Here is a 15,127-nt window from a genome sequence, read left to right as displayed (position 1 = left end):
AGCTGTGACCATCAAGACTGGAGAGACGACCTGCAGGTCAGACGCCACTTACCATCGTGGTGTAAGGCATTCATTCTTTTCCTTTCCTCTGAGTTTACATGATATGCAACTTCCCATCTGCAATGCTCAAAATGTCTTCTTCCAAAGCATGGGGACCTTCAGATTTATTTTCATGATATGCTGATGGGATTTCAACTATGCTGATTCTCAGCTCCGGGTCAGAGTTCGCCTAGTCTATCTTTAAATGGGCAGGTATCATGTATATTAAGAACCAGGATTCCTACCCCCTACATTAATACATGTGTCAACACAATAAATAATCTCTCCCACAAAACTTATAACCATCAGCATTGACTCTAAATAAATTTAAATTGCAAAATCATCCCAATTTTTCATCTTGATTCTCCCCTGATAATTACTTCCTGCATTTTTTAATACTGATGGCACTGCCTCAACGAAGAAGTAGCAAGGGAAATAAACTATGGCGCCAACAGTAGTCCACCAGCCAGTGAGAGCGGAGCGCTGAGAGCACGCACGGTGGAGAAGCAGGCAGTCCACGTGTAAAAAGTCAACAACCCTTCAGTTGTTTTAAATGCGAAAACACACCCTATCACCATGTCACTCATCTGCACAGGACAGAAGGAAGAAACAACTAGCGAGGATACTGGCAAAACAAGTTAGTGGTAATAGGAGAGCCAGGACATAGCACATCGAGTTCTATAACCCAAGAGTCTAAATGGCTAAAAGCTGAGTAATCCTTTCCAGCTCCGCCCAGCATGAATTTCTAGGTATCAGATGATATGTCAATTACAAGAACGTGAAGTTATATGGGGGGAGTGGGGTTTGTCGGCACCCAGAGGGTGGGAAGTTCAGTAAAATAATTTGGTGACGCATCTTTGATACACGGGCCTGGGGCTCCTCTGGGCCAGGAACCCAGGATGACACAGAGGCCCAGGTTCTAGCTGCAAACCTTTCCCTGACAACCTCCCGTAGCCCATTCACTAGACCCCTCTGGCCAAATCCTCCTAACTTGTCAAGTACCACAGGGTCCTTTTCCTTCTTATGTATTTGTCATACTAATCAAGGTGTTAGGTCTGGGCCAACCATTTCGGACTCAGTCCAAAGAGGGGCGCACGCCCCCAATAACGGCAGTGTGGGGAACAGCACTCCCACATAAGGTGATGGAGGGACAAATGCTAAACCACTCGGTGCTGTCCCTCAGCCACTTCGGACAGGCAGGACGGCACAGTGTCCTCCTGGGTCGTGGCAGTGCCAGAGCCTCTGATGCGGGGAGACACGCTGTACCTGTGACAAGATCAGATAAGGAATCCCCAAACTGCTCTGAAGCTGCGAGAACTTTACACGTTGTAACCCTGCCCCTGGAGCCCCAATGACTGCATACTGATCTCGCCCTGATGGGAAGGGGGAGCACCCCGGTGAATTCCAGGCCTGTCCCAACCAGTGACGGGCCAGACAGACAACTGGAACTGGGCGCTTAGGACGGTGCCACGGCCGCTTCCAGAGATCAGAGATCCAACCGAGAGAAACCGCGTGTTCTTTCCTTTCCAGTCCTTCCCACTTCAATTGACTGTTTTCTAACACTGTACCCAACAGGCAGACACAGGAGAGGCACTCTGAGGTGAGTCAATAACGATTAAAAAAAAAAAAAAAAAAAGACATAATACAGGCCACGAGCCGTGTGCCTTCAGCTGGCATCCCAGCACAGAGACCATTTCTGCAAGTTCTTAACCTACATTGGGTTCATGAGACATATAATGGGTTTAAGAGCCCATGTGCCCCATACAGCTATAAGGGTTAACAAGACAGTGAAGCATTTAGCACATGAGATCCTCATAAGCCTCACTCCTAAGGCTCAGAGAAGCAGGGAGACTCACCCACACAGTCCCACAGGCCACAAGACAGCAATGCCAGGCTTGCGAGCAAACACCCAGGCTGCCAGTCTCGCTTCTTCCATTGTTATTTTCCAGCATGGACTACCAGCACCAGTAGCCTAGGCTGGTGATGGCGGACAATATGTGGATGAACATTTTAAATTGGAATCGTTACCTGTTTAATATGTGAACCAACGCAACTAGGCCCAGATTGTGATTCGTCCGGGATGGCTGCCTGGGACGATGCCAGCGCAGGTGTTCATGGCTTTACTAGGAGAGCCCATGAAAAGAAGAAAAAAGAGCCAACAACACAGTCCAGCTGGTAAGAAGATATAACAGGCCTGAGGAGCTCTCTCATAGGCCCTGCTGCCCCTCTGAGGGGCCGCGGCTGAACTGTCCCTTCTAATAGAGTCGACCAATAAAAGTCACCAACCGGCACATCGTGGTTTCCTCCTCATATCTATCGCGCCCTCTCTCAAGCAACGCCTCTCGCCTCTCGTTGAAAGAAAGGGCTTCACCTCCCTCCAGGCTTTCTGAGAAAGCTCATGAGAAGGGTTATCAGCCTCCCTGACCCTTTGGGTCATCAGTGGCCCTTCTCCTCCTCCCATCCCCCCTGCAAGGACCCTGCGGCCTGCAGCCAGCTCCCCAGCCTTCCCTGCTAATGCCTTCTTCCTTGAGCAGCTATCACAAGAGGGCTGTTTAGTGAGAGGACCTCAGGCTGACCTTTGCTGACAGGCTCCAAGCTCCCTCTGTAAACTGATCTAATGTTAGGCAGGGTAATTAGCGACCAAGTAGTAATTGCAGCTTCTAACTACGGGGGACCAAGATTGCAAAAATTCCCTGGGGGTGGGGGGCCTTCTGGGGACCCCAACCCACATGGAGGCATCTGCTTACAGCCAAAAGGAGGGACTCAGCAACATTTCTGTGGGAGGCCAGCACTTTCCAGGTTTTAATTAAAGTGGGACCCGGGTAAGGAGACAGCTACAAAAGGAAATTAGTAAACAAAGGAGGGTAACTAAGAAAGAAATCCATGGCTTGCCTGGAAGAGCCCATTCAGGAAAGTACACACTCTTGAGGCAGACGGTTGTGCCCAAGGAACTCTCATCTCAGCCACGGAGGAGGCAGCAAAAAGAAACACCAACAGGCAGGAAGGCTGCTGGACTGCGGCTTGGCCTGCACCCACCCCCCAGTACATACACAGCCCTCGCCTGCGCAACTCAAGATCATCTGCCTCCCCAAACAGCTTGGCTGCCCCACCGTATACTTAGAAAATTCAAGTGTGGTCTACCCTAAGGGGTCTGCATGCTTATCTTCTGGGAACACATATGTAACGTGTTTTGAGTCCCCACAGAGAAAGAGGCGGGCATTTCCAGGTACAACAGGCTGCCCTCATCAGGACTCTAAAAATAAATACAGCTTCACGAAAGAGAACATGGACGGAAAGACTCAGGAACCGTCCCTCCTTCCTATACAGCAGGACAGTAAGAACCCAACAGCATAACGGCACGTCCCCTCCTTCCTAAGGAAACCCTTCGTTTTTCGACCCCACCCCATCCCAATTTCCTCTATCTGCTTGGTCCTACAAAAGCATTTCACTGAACGGCTGATGCCCATGATAAGTGCTGAACCTCTTTCCTCAAGAGAGGCAGCAAGTTCAGGGGTCACTGTAGCTTTCCTGCGTGGACTAGGTTTTCTACCAACCTGAATTACACTCTAGACTTTCTCAAACTTCATTTCCTCTGCCCCTGCACCGCCCAATCCCCAGTGTATATTCAAGGCAGTACAGACACTCTGGGCCGAATCCAGGGACAAAAACCAGGGTAACAGCTGCCGACTGCACCCTGTGACCCTCCATTTCCTTCTCCCAACAATTAATACACTTAATAACTGCAGCCCCAACTACAGACTCTTCAGACACCCCTCTATTAACTGGTGCCCACCACAAACAGGGGGTCTCCGCCAGGATTCTTCCGTTCCCTATCACTTCATCATTTTTTGATCCACAACAGGGACTTTACACCATGCTGGGGTTCTGTTCTCTCTTAATCTTTTATGAGGGACCTTCTCAAAAGCTTTTAGAAAATATAAGTGAATTGACGCCTACCAGGTCATCTTTATTATTTTAGAATTCTTTACGAAGAAATTATAGACTTTAACGTTGTAAATGAGTATTTAAGACTCAGCATTCACTTGGACAGGCAGGTCTGACTCAGGTTACATTTAAGTCGCCGTATTACCTCCATCTTCAGAAAGATTCTTGTCTGCCCATTAGTAAGGAATGATGCCCTGCCCCCCAACTCCCAGGTACTGGGAGTCCCCCAAGACCTACTAGACCAGCTGAAATGGAGTATGTACTGAGTACCCAAGGGATATATGGTGTGTCACAGAACTTCAAACCAAGGAATAAAAGCCACTGAGTCAAGGAAAGCCTGGAGGTGGTAGCCCATCCGATTTCTACCTTTCCCCAGGTGAGTAGCAGGTAAACAGCATGGCTTCCCTGCATCAAAGCTGGCCCACACATCCACACAGAGCCAGCGACAGCTTCCTGATGCGACATCATTCATGTTCCCTCATAACACCTGTTTGTTGTTGCTATTGTTCCTAATTAGCACTCTGCAACAAATTCGGGTCTGAGCGCAGGGACAGGTTTGCCCCGATGGAACAATTATAGATGCGCGTGGGGCTGGGTGTTTCCTGGTCACCTAAAATTATTTTCTGGGCAAGTTTAAAGGTAAACCGTCCAAACACTTATCGCTTCAAGAGCTGCCTTTGGGCACAGCTGAAAAAGCTGTAATGCAATTCTGGAATCACTCTCTAAAAGCCTTCCCAGCGAGTAAAAGACAGGGTTAAGGTAATCCACACTTATACAACACACATTCCTAATCACTGGGAAATCCTCGGTCCTCAGAGCCTACACATCAGCTTCTACTGCCACATCTAGAGGCACAAGGCTGTGCTCCAATCGCCAAAAACATAGGCAGGGTTCCTGGTCCTGTGGCCGGATGAGACGAGCCTGCCTCATCCCCATTACATATTGGTGAAACTCACAAGCCTAGAAAACAGTCTCCAGAGTCCAGAGCATTGGGTAATTCCTCACCCTTGAGGAAGACCATCGATGTCCAATCCTAACTGGAAGTCTATGAAAAGGGTCACCATAAATCAGCTTACCAAACACTTCTCTATCCTCAGCACATACCTCTCTAATCTGGGGGTCCTAGAGGATGAAATGGGAAGTGCACGTCTAGTGGCTCCGTTATGGCAAATGCTGCCGTTCAGCGTGGACTTAATGAGCTCTTGCAAGGAAACAGGAAGTCTATAAAGTAATTTAAATAACTTCCAGTCCTGAAATAAAGGAAATTAAGCCTCTGGCACAAACCTCTCAGATGGACACCTTTTTTGTCCCTCCAATCACATCCACAACTACAGCTGTCATCTTCTTCTCCCCAAAGCCAGCCCCCAAACTCCTCTGGGATGAAACCTACAAAGGCTACGTCAGTCTTCGGAACTCTCCAAGCTACTGCAGAAACTGTAGCCGTGGGATGTGGCACAGTGTGCAGGAAGAACCCCATGTTGAGTCCAGCCACTCCCTCGCTGCAGGACCTTGGGCGAATCGCATACATTCACAGGACCTTGGCATCTCACCACGAGCCCAGGAAAGGTCTTGGTCTGGGCAAACTACCTCTGAGATTGTCAAGAGGGTCAGAGAAGCACAAATGAGAACAGTGCAAACTGAAAATGCAAATAAACGTTTGTATTATTCCGGCCACCGAAGCCCTTAAGCTCCAGAATTTTTCAATTTTCTGTTCAAGAGGCACAGCGCTATCCCTGCCTTCCACTTAACTGTGAATATTTATTCATAGGTTCTCCTGCTTTTCCTAAGCCCCTAAATGTAGGTAGTTATTGGTGTGGGTAATTACTAGTCCAACTAGCCATGGCTTCCTTACATGCAGGGGAGAGGCTGTGGCTTTTTATCTTTGGTCAACCAGTACGTGCAGACCACTGGCCACCACCCAGCAGGTTCTCAACAAAGGGTCAGAGTCTACAACCCATGCAGTTACCCATTCATTCTTAAGCACCAATGTGCTACTAACCACTCACCAGCTCTCTGTGGAAAGAGACCAGCCTCATAACACTACTCATTACTCGCTGTGAGTATGCAAAAGGAGTGGGCGCTCGGGTCCCCCCATCCCCAGTGCAGAATCAGCCCCAACTTCTCACAGTAAGAGCCACTGCCCTCTTTGAAAAGCAAACCATAGTCACTAAGGCAGTTTCACCTGATAAACCTAAGCTACTGGCTGCCAGAGACTGTTTCTGGCCAGAGAGTTAAGTTTACTTTATTGATAATAATCAGCCAGATATGGACTGGTTTAACCAGTACTCTGGACGCAGGATCGCAAGAAAGACACCCTGAAAAGCCACTTGGGGTCAGCCTCATTTTGCTAGCCCTCTAGATAGTATTACTCACAACTGGTATGGTGACCCCTTGACCCTTTGATAGTGAAAAAGCCAAGAGTGAGGATGGATGTTCTGTGTTGCCAAGAAAGCCTCCCCACCTCTCTTGGCACACAAGGGCAAGATCCAGCGCTCTTGCAAGGGAACAATTGGGCCCTGCTCAAAAAGGGATCCTCCCACACCAACCTGGGAAAGGAAATCACCAACATAAATCTAACTTTACTTTATATAAAGGCACACCTTCTTCACAAACAGGTTCCGTGTGAAACTGCTCTGTAGCTCCCATCGATGACTGTAGGGCAAAGTCTCAATCCCACTGAAGAATTCAAGGGTGCTCTCTTGCCCGTGGGCCTGTGTGCCTGGAATGATTGGACTGAGCGGGTCCAGAGGCCCATTTAAGCAACAGAAATCTTCCCTGAAGGTCCTTCCATTGGGTAAGAGTCCTTTACCCGGGAGGACTATGCCAGAACTTGAGCAATAGCACTTACCGCCCGCCCCCCAGGCTTGCCATGGCGAGGCCCACAGCCCTGCGCATCTAATGGCACTCGTGCCTCCCAAGAATGTGGGGCGACTCGTTCTCCCAGCCATGGCAACTGTCCCATCACTTTACAGTCTGACCATGGCTGGAGGGACACTGTCTGACCCATTTCTGTCCAGGGTGGGTGAATCTGAAAAGCAAACACAGATTGTCTCCTGCAGCATTCATTACAGGACTCTCAACTGGAGCCTAGCTAGACTTTCCAGAAAGTTCACTGACCCAGAGCAACAGTGAACACATCTTGGGGTGTTTAGCCATCCTTCATCTAAAATGGGAGCCACACAGTCGATGGAGTGTGTGACTCTTGATGTCGGGGCTGTTGAGTTTGAGCCCCGCCTTGGGCACAGAGATTATTTAATACTAACTAACTAGGGTCACCCAGGTGGCTCAGTCAGTTCAGTGTCTGACTCTCGATTTTGGCTCAGATCATGACCCCAGGGTCGTGGAATCAAGCCCCATGTCAGGCCCCACGTCAGGCCCCATGCTGGGCGTGGGGCCTGCTTGAGATTCTCTGTCCCTCTACTCGACCCCGCTCATGCGCTAATAAAAATAAATAAATAAAAATAGAATCTTTCAAGTGGGAGTCACATATATAATCTTAAATTCTCTCAGTAGCCACATTTTAAAAAAAGGTAGAGGGGGAAACAGGTGAAATTATAAAATATTTTACTTAATCCAATATGACTAAAGTCTTCTTTACAATGTAACCCATCTAAATTTTCTTAGGATATTTCCCCCTTGTTTTCCTACTAAGCCCCAGATGCCTGGTGTGTGTTGTACTGACAGCGTGGTTCTACGCGGACCAGCCACATTTCAGGTGCTCTGCAGCCACAGGGGGCTGGTGGCCACCAGATCACGGCGATCTAAAGCAGTGGCCTCCTCTGCTCATGAGAACCTAAAACGTAACTCTAATCTGGCCTCACTGTAATAATTCATGCTTGTTTTTCCCACTCACAGACTTCACAGAACCCACCCCTACTTCCAGATTCTTTCCCACGGCATTTACGATTCTATTTGGGTGATGTGTCAAGAAGTTAAGCTGGCTGGGCTTGGAATGAACAGATTTTCAAGGAATCCTGGACAACTTATCTGCTCAATCAGATCTTCTCTCCGGGGCTTGTCCACCAGTCAACTCGATCCCTGGGGGTTTCTGAATTTAAAATCCTCACAACCTTCTAACTTGAAAACTCAGCATCTTCAGGACAATACATTGTTCACTCGGTGGCGGCCATATAAACGTCCTCCATGCTGGTATGTTCTCAGCTACAACAGACTCCATTTCAAACTCAAGGTCATGTTGAATTATTCCTGCCCTGGCCACACAAGATGTCATGCACTATACACACAAAGTTACACAGAATAATCCACTGAGGCTGTGCCTACGGCATCCTGAGACACAAACAGACTCGGGACAAATCCACCAGTCTGGGAGTTGCTATAAACGGAAGAAAAATTTTTCCATGGAGGAAAAAATGTTGAGGCCATGTTCTCAGCAGCAGTTAACCAGAAAACTCTCAGCCTCGATCTGGCAGGAGGGGCACTTGATGTATCACAGCTCAGGGAGGGTGCATCTGTCCTGAGCACTGGGCCCTCGCAAGACCCCCATTGTGCAAGAACAGCACACGTGATATGAGTCAGGTGTGGGGCAGCACGCCTCCCGTGCCAGGACAGGGTCCCGCTGAACCCACCAGACACATCACCCAGGCGGCAGCTCTCACGTCAGCCCCTCTCCCTGTGGTTACATCGGCCCCATCCAGAGGAGCACAAGATTTGGTCTACAGGACACTAGAAAACCAGGTACCGCTTATAAGCTCATCCATCCAGTTTGAGCTCGAAGAGGAGTACATCCAAGAGGAAACTAAAAGGCACAGAAAGCAGTTCATAATTCTGGCATAGGCAAGACAAAGTGCACACATCGCCCGTGAGGAAGAACGACGGGCTGAGGACAGGATTTGCTCCAAGAGCCGCCCCTGCCCACCCAGGGCAGAGGCCTGGCTCTTGAGCCTGCAAATGCAGAAGCCCGCTCCCCAGCAGGTGAAGGGCTCCCCACACGGAGTCGGCTGGCCAGTCAACACTGTTTCCTGGCACCCTCCCATCCCCGAGGGTCCCTCGACCTGTCCCCAAGGCAAGAGGGAGAGGAGCAGGAGGCGAAGAGAGCAAGCGGAGAGAGGAAGGAAGGAGGCGGCTCTTCTTGGCGGGCTGATGGGTGTGAGTGGTGAGCATTAATTAAAAAGCCATCCGGGAACAATGGTCTTTTCATATTTGGAGCCTGTTCTGCACAAAGCTCGGCTTGTTCTATGGGGAGGTCGCTGCTTTCAGTTTTTTTCTTACTCATTTCCGAGGGTTGTGGCAATGTCTGGCACCCAGCTCTATCCACCGGAGTGTCCCCAACCAGAGGCTGCACCAGGCACACCTCCAGGTACAGGTGGTGGCGTTCAGAAACCAAAAGGGGGCAACTTCAGGAGGCTGTGCGGTTTCAACCCGCCGGCTCCCAAAGAGCTCCCGGGCGTCTCCCTAAATAGCTGTCCGACCCACAGAAACACTCACTGGACGTTGTCATCAGCCAAACGCCCATTTCCCTCTCAAGTTACGCTAGACACACCACACCCAGCAGACACGGGGCGAGGAGCTGGAGTCTAACGGGCCAGCCAACACGCACTTCCAGGCTTAAGTGTGTAAGACAGTGAATGGACAATCAGATCAGGCAGTGAGACCCTCCCCACACACACACACACACCTCCACCCACTCCTGGAATCTTCACCCCACTGACCATCCTTAAGCAAAGCAGCTGTAACCAGGGGAAGGCAGGGGGGTAGGAGCTAACACGGAGCATCTAGAAGGTTCCCAACACTAACACACCACCTCCTCTCTCGCTCCTTACCAACCCTGACGGGCAGGCCCCTCTGACTCCACCTCCTGGTGTTCACAGGGGGGTGTAATAACCCCTCCCCTTCAGCGTAAGCTCTGCACAGTGACTCACTTCTAACTCAGAGGCTACGAATAGAACAGGTCACTTCTGAGAGGAGGCTACAAAGACACTAAGTCTCTGTTTTCTGTACCCTGTCCCCCTCTGCCTCACAGAGGCTACATGCCATATTGTCTGCTGCTTGCTCTAAGGAGAACCCCTCGTGGCAGGAAACTAAAGGCAGCATCCTGCCAACAAGGTGCAGAGGCCCTCAATCCCGCAGTCCCGGAGGGACTGAACCCTGCCAACCGTGACCGTGTGAATGAGTTCAGATCAGGTGCTTCCCCAGCCGAGCCCTCGGGTCAGAGTGCAGCCCTGGCCAAGGCCCTCATGACAGATCCTGAGACAAAGGGCCCAGCGAAGTCACATCCAGATTCCTGACCCACAGAAACTGTGGGATAATAAACGTCTGCCATACTAAGCCACCACATTTAGGGATAATGTGTCATGCAGCAAGGGAAAACTAACACTTCCCCCTCCGTTTCACAAATGAAAAGGAGAAGGTTTGGGCCAGTCAAAGGCAGGGCTGGGATTCTTGCTGAGGCTGAGTCCAGACACACCCATCACAGCTGCTTTTCCCCTACCATGTGACTTCAGCTATCCAGCTTAGGTTTTGGTTCACAGAGCTATGAAGTGACCCTACTCCTTGGGCTTCTGCATCACCACAGATAACATAGAGACATGTGAAATGCATGCCCTAACGGGGCGCCTACCTGGCTCAGTCAGAAGAGCATGCGACTCTTCATCTTGGAGTTGTGAGTTCAAGCCCATGGTAGGTGTAGAGATTACTTAATAAATAAGTAAGTAAACTTTGAAAATAAAATAAAATGCATCCCTTAAAATAAAAAGACATCAGATTCCTTTAGAAAAAAAGTCAAACCTGAAAGAAGAGCTGGGAGACCATCTAGTCTAACTTCCCCCTTTTACGGAAAAAGAAACTGAGGGCCGTAGTCCGAAAGCAGCAGAGACAGAATTTAAATGCTGGCCAAGATGCCACATGACTCTAGGGATCTGGGAAATTTCAGCCCAAGCATGCTGAACATACTTCTGATTTGCTGGCCAAGAAAATCCCCTCAGTAAGTCCGACCTTCTTTTTGGCACAACGCTGCTGATTAACGTCCTGCAGCGGGCCGTCATCCCCTTGCATTTCACCCTCTAACTTGGCACCTTATCCTACACCTGTCCACCTAAGTCCTTCCACACAAGGATGGGTCACACGCAGTAGAGTGTGCCTCTTGGTTAATCTGAGAATGGAAAATCCTGGTTCCCAGCTTTTGCTGAGGCACAACCTCAGTTTATTCTCAAATTCTATGACCTACCAGGAAGAGCACTCAGCGTTTCCATCAAGAAATCTACACCGGGAAGAGGTGTTCTCACATCTCCAGGATTCCACAAGCTTGCACATCACTGACCAACACTTCCATTATGTGTACACACACACATAGACTCTGGACACTTACAGTAAAGATCATAAATATTTAAGACGACGTAACCTAAGGACATTTTCTGAAGCATTCTTGCTGATTTTTTTTTTTTTAACTCGGCTCTTGCTAATCCTTGAGATTGAATAATCTCCAAAAGTCTTCCAGACACGGCCACAGACCAGAGCTATTCAAGTGATGCTACACTCTCACCAACTTTTATTATGGATGTAACAGACGTTCACTATTCAGAGTTCAGAAAACACAATATTAACAGTGGCCTGACTTCTGCCACCTGGAAATAACCACTCGGTTAATCCTCTGTTATATGAATTCTTTAGCCACCCCGTATTTTAAAACTTAAACTGAAGTTCTATGGTGCACACAGCCTCCTTTAATTTAATTTAACATCACTGTTTTCCCACATCATAACCAGGAGACAGGAGTTTTAAATAGCCACATAAGAATCTGCCATATGGATGCACCACAGCTTAAATCAATCCCCTGTGAGAGGTTTAGACGGTTTCCAATTTTCACTATTATAAATGCCTATAATAAAGCTTTTATTTATAAATTTCTTTTGCACAACAGATGATTTCTTTACTATAAATGAAGGTGCTGTGTTACCAGCCCTACTCTAGAAATTAGTGAACAATTAGCGAAAACACAAAAACCCCTGCCCTTGTGAAACTTATTCTAGCAGGGGAGACAATCAAGATATTAGAGGTTAAATTATGTAGTATTTTATTAGGTAACATAGGCTAAGGTAAAAAAGGAAAGGCAGGACAGAGTAAGGAGAATCAGAAATTTATGGTGAGAAAACCTACAAATTTAAACACACTTTATTTTAAAGCTTCTTGACACATACTACCAAACTACTCTGCAGAAAGTGTGCACCCCTTCGCCATAACAGGGTATTTGCTTTATAACGAATTCTTCATTGAAAAACACACAAAAAGCTTGACCTCTCTAGCAATCAAATAAGTTAAAACAAGGAGCTCTCCAGTGGACCCTTCGAATGGAATGGGCAATCTGAATTTATCCTTCGAGGAGTTACCTATTAATATTCTTTGCTCGTCTTTCTACTATCTTTGTCTATCATTGATTCTAAGACTCTTTCTATATTGAAGGTTTTTAGGACAAACTCTGTCAAATATATGTGCTTTCGACATCTTTTCCCAATTTGTCAAATGCCTTTCAAATTTCGTATTTAGTGCCCAGTATACAGAATTTTTTCAAGGTAGTAAATCAATCTTTTCTGTTTTACAATTTTTTCGCTAGAAGAATTAGGCCTAATATCCCTCCCTGTCCCATATTAAGAGCAATATTAACCTATACTTTCTGGTAGCACTTTCTTGATTTCAGTTTTCCTTTTACCTAATTTCTCTGGGATTTATGGTAACGTTGCTGTGGGGAATGGCTTGAACTTAACTTTTCCCCCTACTTGGTTAGCTAACTATGCTCCAACAATTTGTTCATCATGTACAATACTGCATTGCACTACAGGTGGTAAAGCATAATGTCAGAGACCACTGGTTTTGCTGTCAGTCAGACCAGTGTTCAAGTCTGAGGGACTCTGGGCAACTTACTTCAACTTTCTGAACCTGAGAGAATGGAACCATTCATGGTGTCTACCACATCCAGTGACCTAAGTTCATGTGACAGTGTTGAGCATAACGCTTACCACTCAGAAATACTGAAAAAAGTGAATTTTTATTATTTTAATTCCTCTTATTTGAAATGCTACCTTTACCGAACACGTTTCTATTTGATTCCATTCCATTGAGTGGGCTCTGTAATATCTTCTGAGTTTTCCTGCTATGTGAGAAAGCTAGTGATTTCTGAAATTTTATTTTGTAACTGAACTCTATGTTTAATTCCATTTAAGCGTGTAATGGGTATTCTAGGAAGACAACGACATGTGAAAATGATTTTTGTTTCTTTTTAACCATGATCTGACTTAGGTTTGTAAGTTCTGGCCAATTCAATAAGGCAGGAAAAAAGAAATGAGTACACTGGGCAATCCATGTTTTGTTCCCAATTTCATTCTGCTGCCTCTCCTGGTTCATCAGTAAGTTTCTAGCTGGGAGGGTTGGGCTGCTGGTTTCTTCATCAAATTAATGCAATCTCTTCACAGGTTTGTTTTTAATTTTTTTTAATCTAAGCAAACTAGAAATAAGAGTAGAAATTTAGCAAGTGTCTCTATCTCTGTCTGACCCACTCTGTCTGTCTGTATGTATGTATGTATGTATGTATACACACACACGTATAGATACAGTGTTTTTCTTCTTTGTTCTACGTAGGTGATGTACCTAATAACAGACCTTCTTACAATTCGGGGATAAATCCTATGTGGTCATGATTCTTTCAAAATGCCACTGAATTCAATCTACAACTGTTTTATATGTTGTTTTTGCATGTATATTCCTGTCTGAGCTCAGTCCTTAGTCTTCTTGTGTCATCTTTCTAATGATTTTAGGTTTCTAGAGTTATGCTAGCTTTGTAAAAACCAACTGGAACGCTCTCTTTTTCTCTGCTCTGAAGCAGTTTACTCAGCAGGTAATTATTTTGCCCCCCAAAGTTTAAAAGAACTCCTCCATGAAACTACTTGCATCCAGAGTTCTTTTTGGAAATTTTTTTTCTAATGTTCAGCTTCTCTAGTTCCTTGTTTCAAGATTCAGACTTCTGAGTCATCTCCCTAGAACAGCCATGTCAAGGGAGATTTTCAAAATTGCTGTATTTCAAAATTACTTTATTTTTATGTTATAAAATAATTACCTCAAATAGAATTCATAATTTGTTACTCCTTTTTTTTCCATCACATCAACTCATTTTTAGTTTTGTGTGTTTATTTGGGTTAACAAAGCATGAGGGTGCTTCGCTCTATGTCTTTGATTTTTTCCCCCCAAATACATAGCTCTTAGGTTTACCACTTCAGTATTTTTGCCTGTTTTCTAATTCATTAACATTAGCTACATCTTACTCGGCTTGTTTTATTCTTTCCAACTTTGAGTTGAAGACTTAATTCAATTACTTTCATTTCTTCTTATATAATAACACAAAGATTCAGAGCTATGGATGTGCCCCGGAATTTAACTTTGGCAATAACCCATACATTTAAGTATGCTGAATTCTTAGTATTTCTCAGTGATTCCATAACAATAATTTCATCTCCTCTTCCCCCCAAGTGATTCAGGAGAATATTTTTAAATTTCCAAGTAGCTGGATTTCATTAATGTTTTTAATATTAAGTATTCTAAAGAGGATAAAAACATCTCTGATAGAAGACGAAGAAACTCTGACAAAGGGGAAAAAATCTTTTAGGCAGAAATACTTAAGTAGTATTTTATGATGCCGTGACAGCCCTATTCCAAATATATACCTCCTAGAAGGGATGTAACAGCAGGTGATTCTGGGGAACTGAGTGATTGTGGGGCACACTGCACAGGAAAGAGGGAAAGGAAGTCTCTTCTGTACCTTCTGAAAATTTTATTATGGGCATGTATTGCCTCTTTAAAAATTAATTTAAAAAGCAAAGCCATCTCTCAATAAATGGAATTAAACCCATCCCAGATAGACTGTGTAAGTATATAACCAAGTAAATTTCCATACTTTCTTTGATGAAATTTAGAGATTAGTTTCATTGAGCAAGACTTGGCTCCAAGATGATAAACATCTGTGGCTGGAGAAGGGAGGAGGGAAAAATAATTTCTAATTCTGTAATGTCCTAGTTCAGAAGAGAACTAAGGAGCTTCAAGGAAAATGAAGTATCCAAAACAATGAAGTTTCATCAGGTTTCCACCACACTACCATGGTAAAACCTGAATTCACGAATGTACCGCTGAGAAGATAGGAGAA

General features: G+C 46.0%; 1 protein-coding gene across 5 annotated transcripts in view; it reads right to left on the bottom strand.

Moving 5' to 3' along the window:
• The window catches only part of ZFHX3 (zinc finger homeobox 3), a 250,120-nt gene that overhangs the window by 188,099 nt on the left and 46,894 nt on the right, over positions 1-15,127 (bottom strand). The gene's annotated exons all lie outside the window — the stretch shown is intronic.

This window comes from Panthera pardus, unplaced genomic scaffold (genome assembly GCF_024362965.1).
Source record: "Panthera pardus isolate Hobbes unplaced genomic scaffold, ASM2436296v1 HiC_scaffold_19, whole genome shotgun sequence".
Taxonomy (NCBI): Eukaryota; Metazoa; Chordata; class Mammalia; order Carnivora; family Felidae; genus Panthera; species Panthera pardus.
The sequence above is the reverse complement of the archived record's forward strand: the minus strand, read 5'-3'. Positions and strand labels throughout refer to the sequence as shown.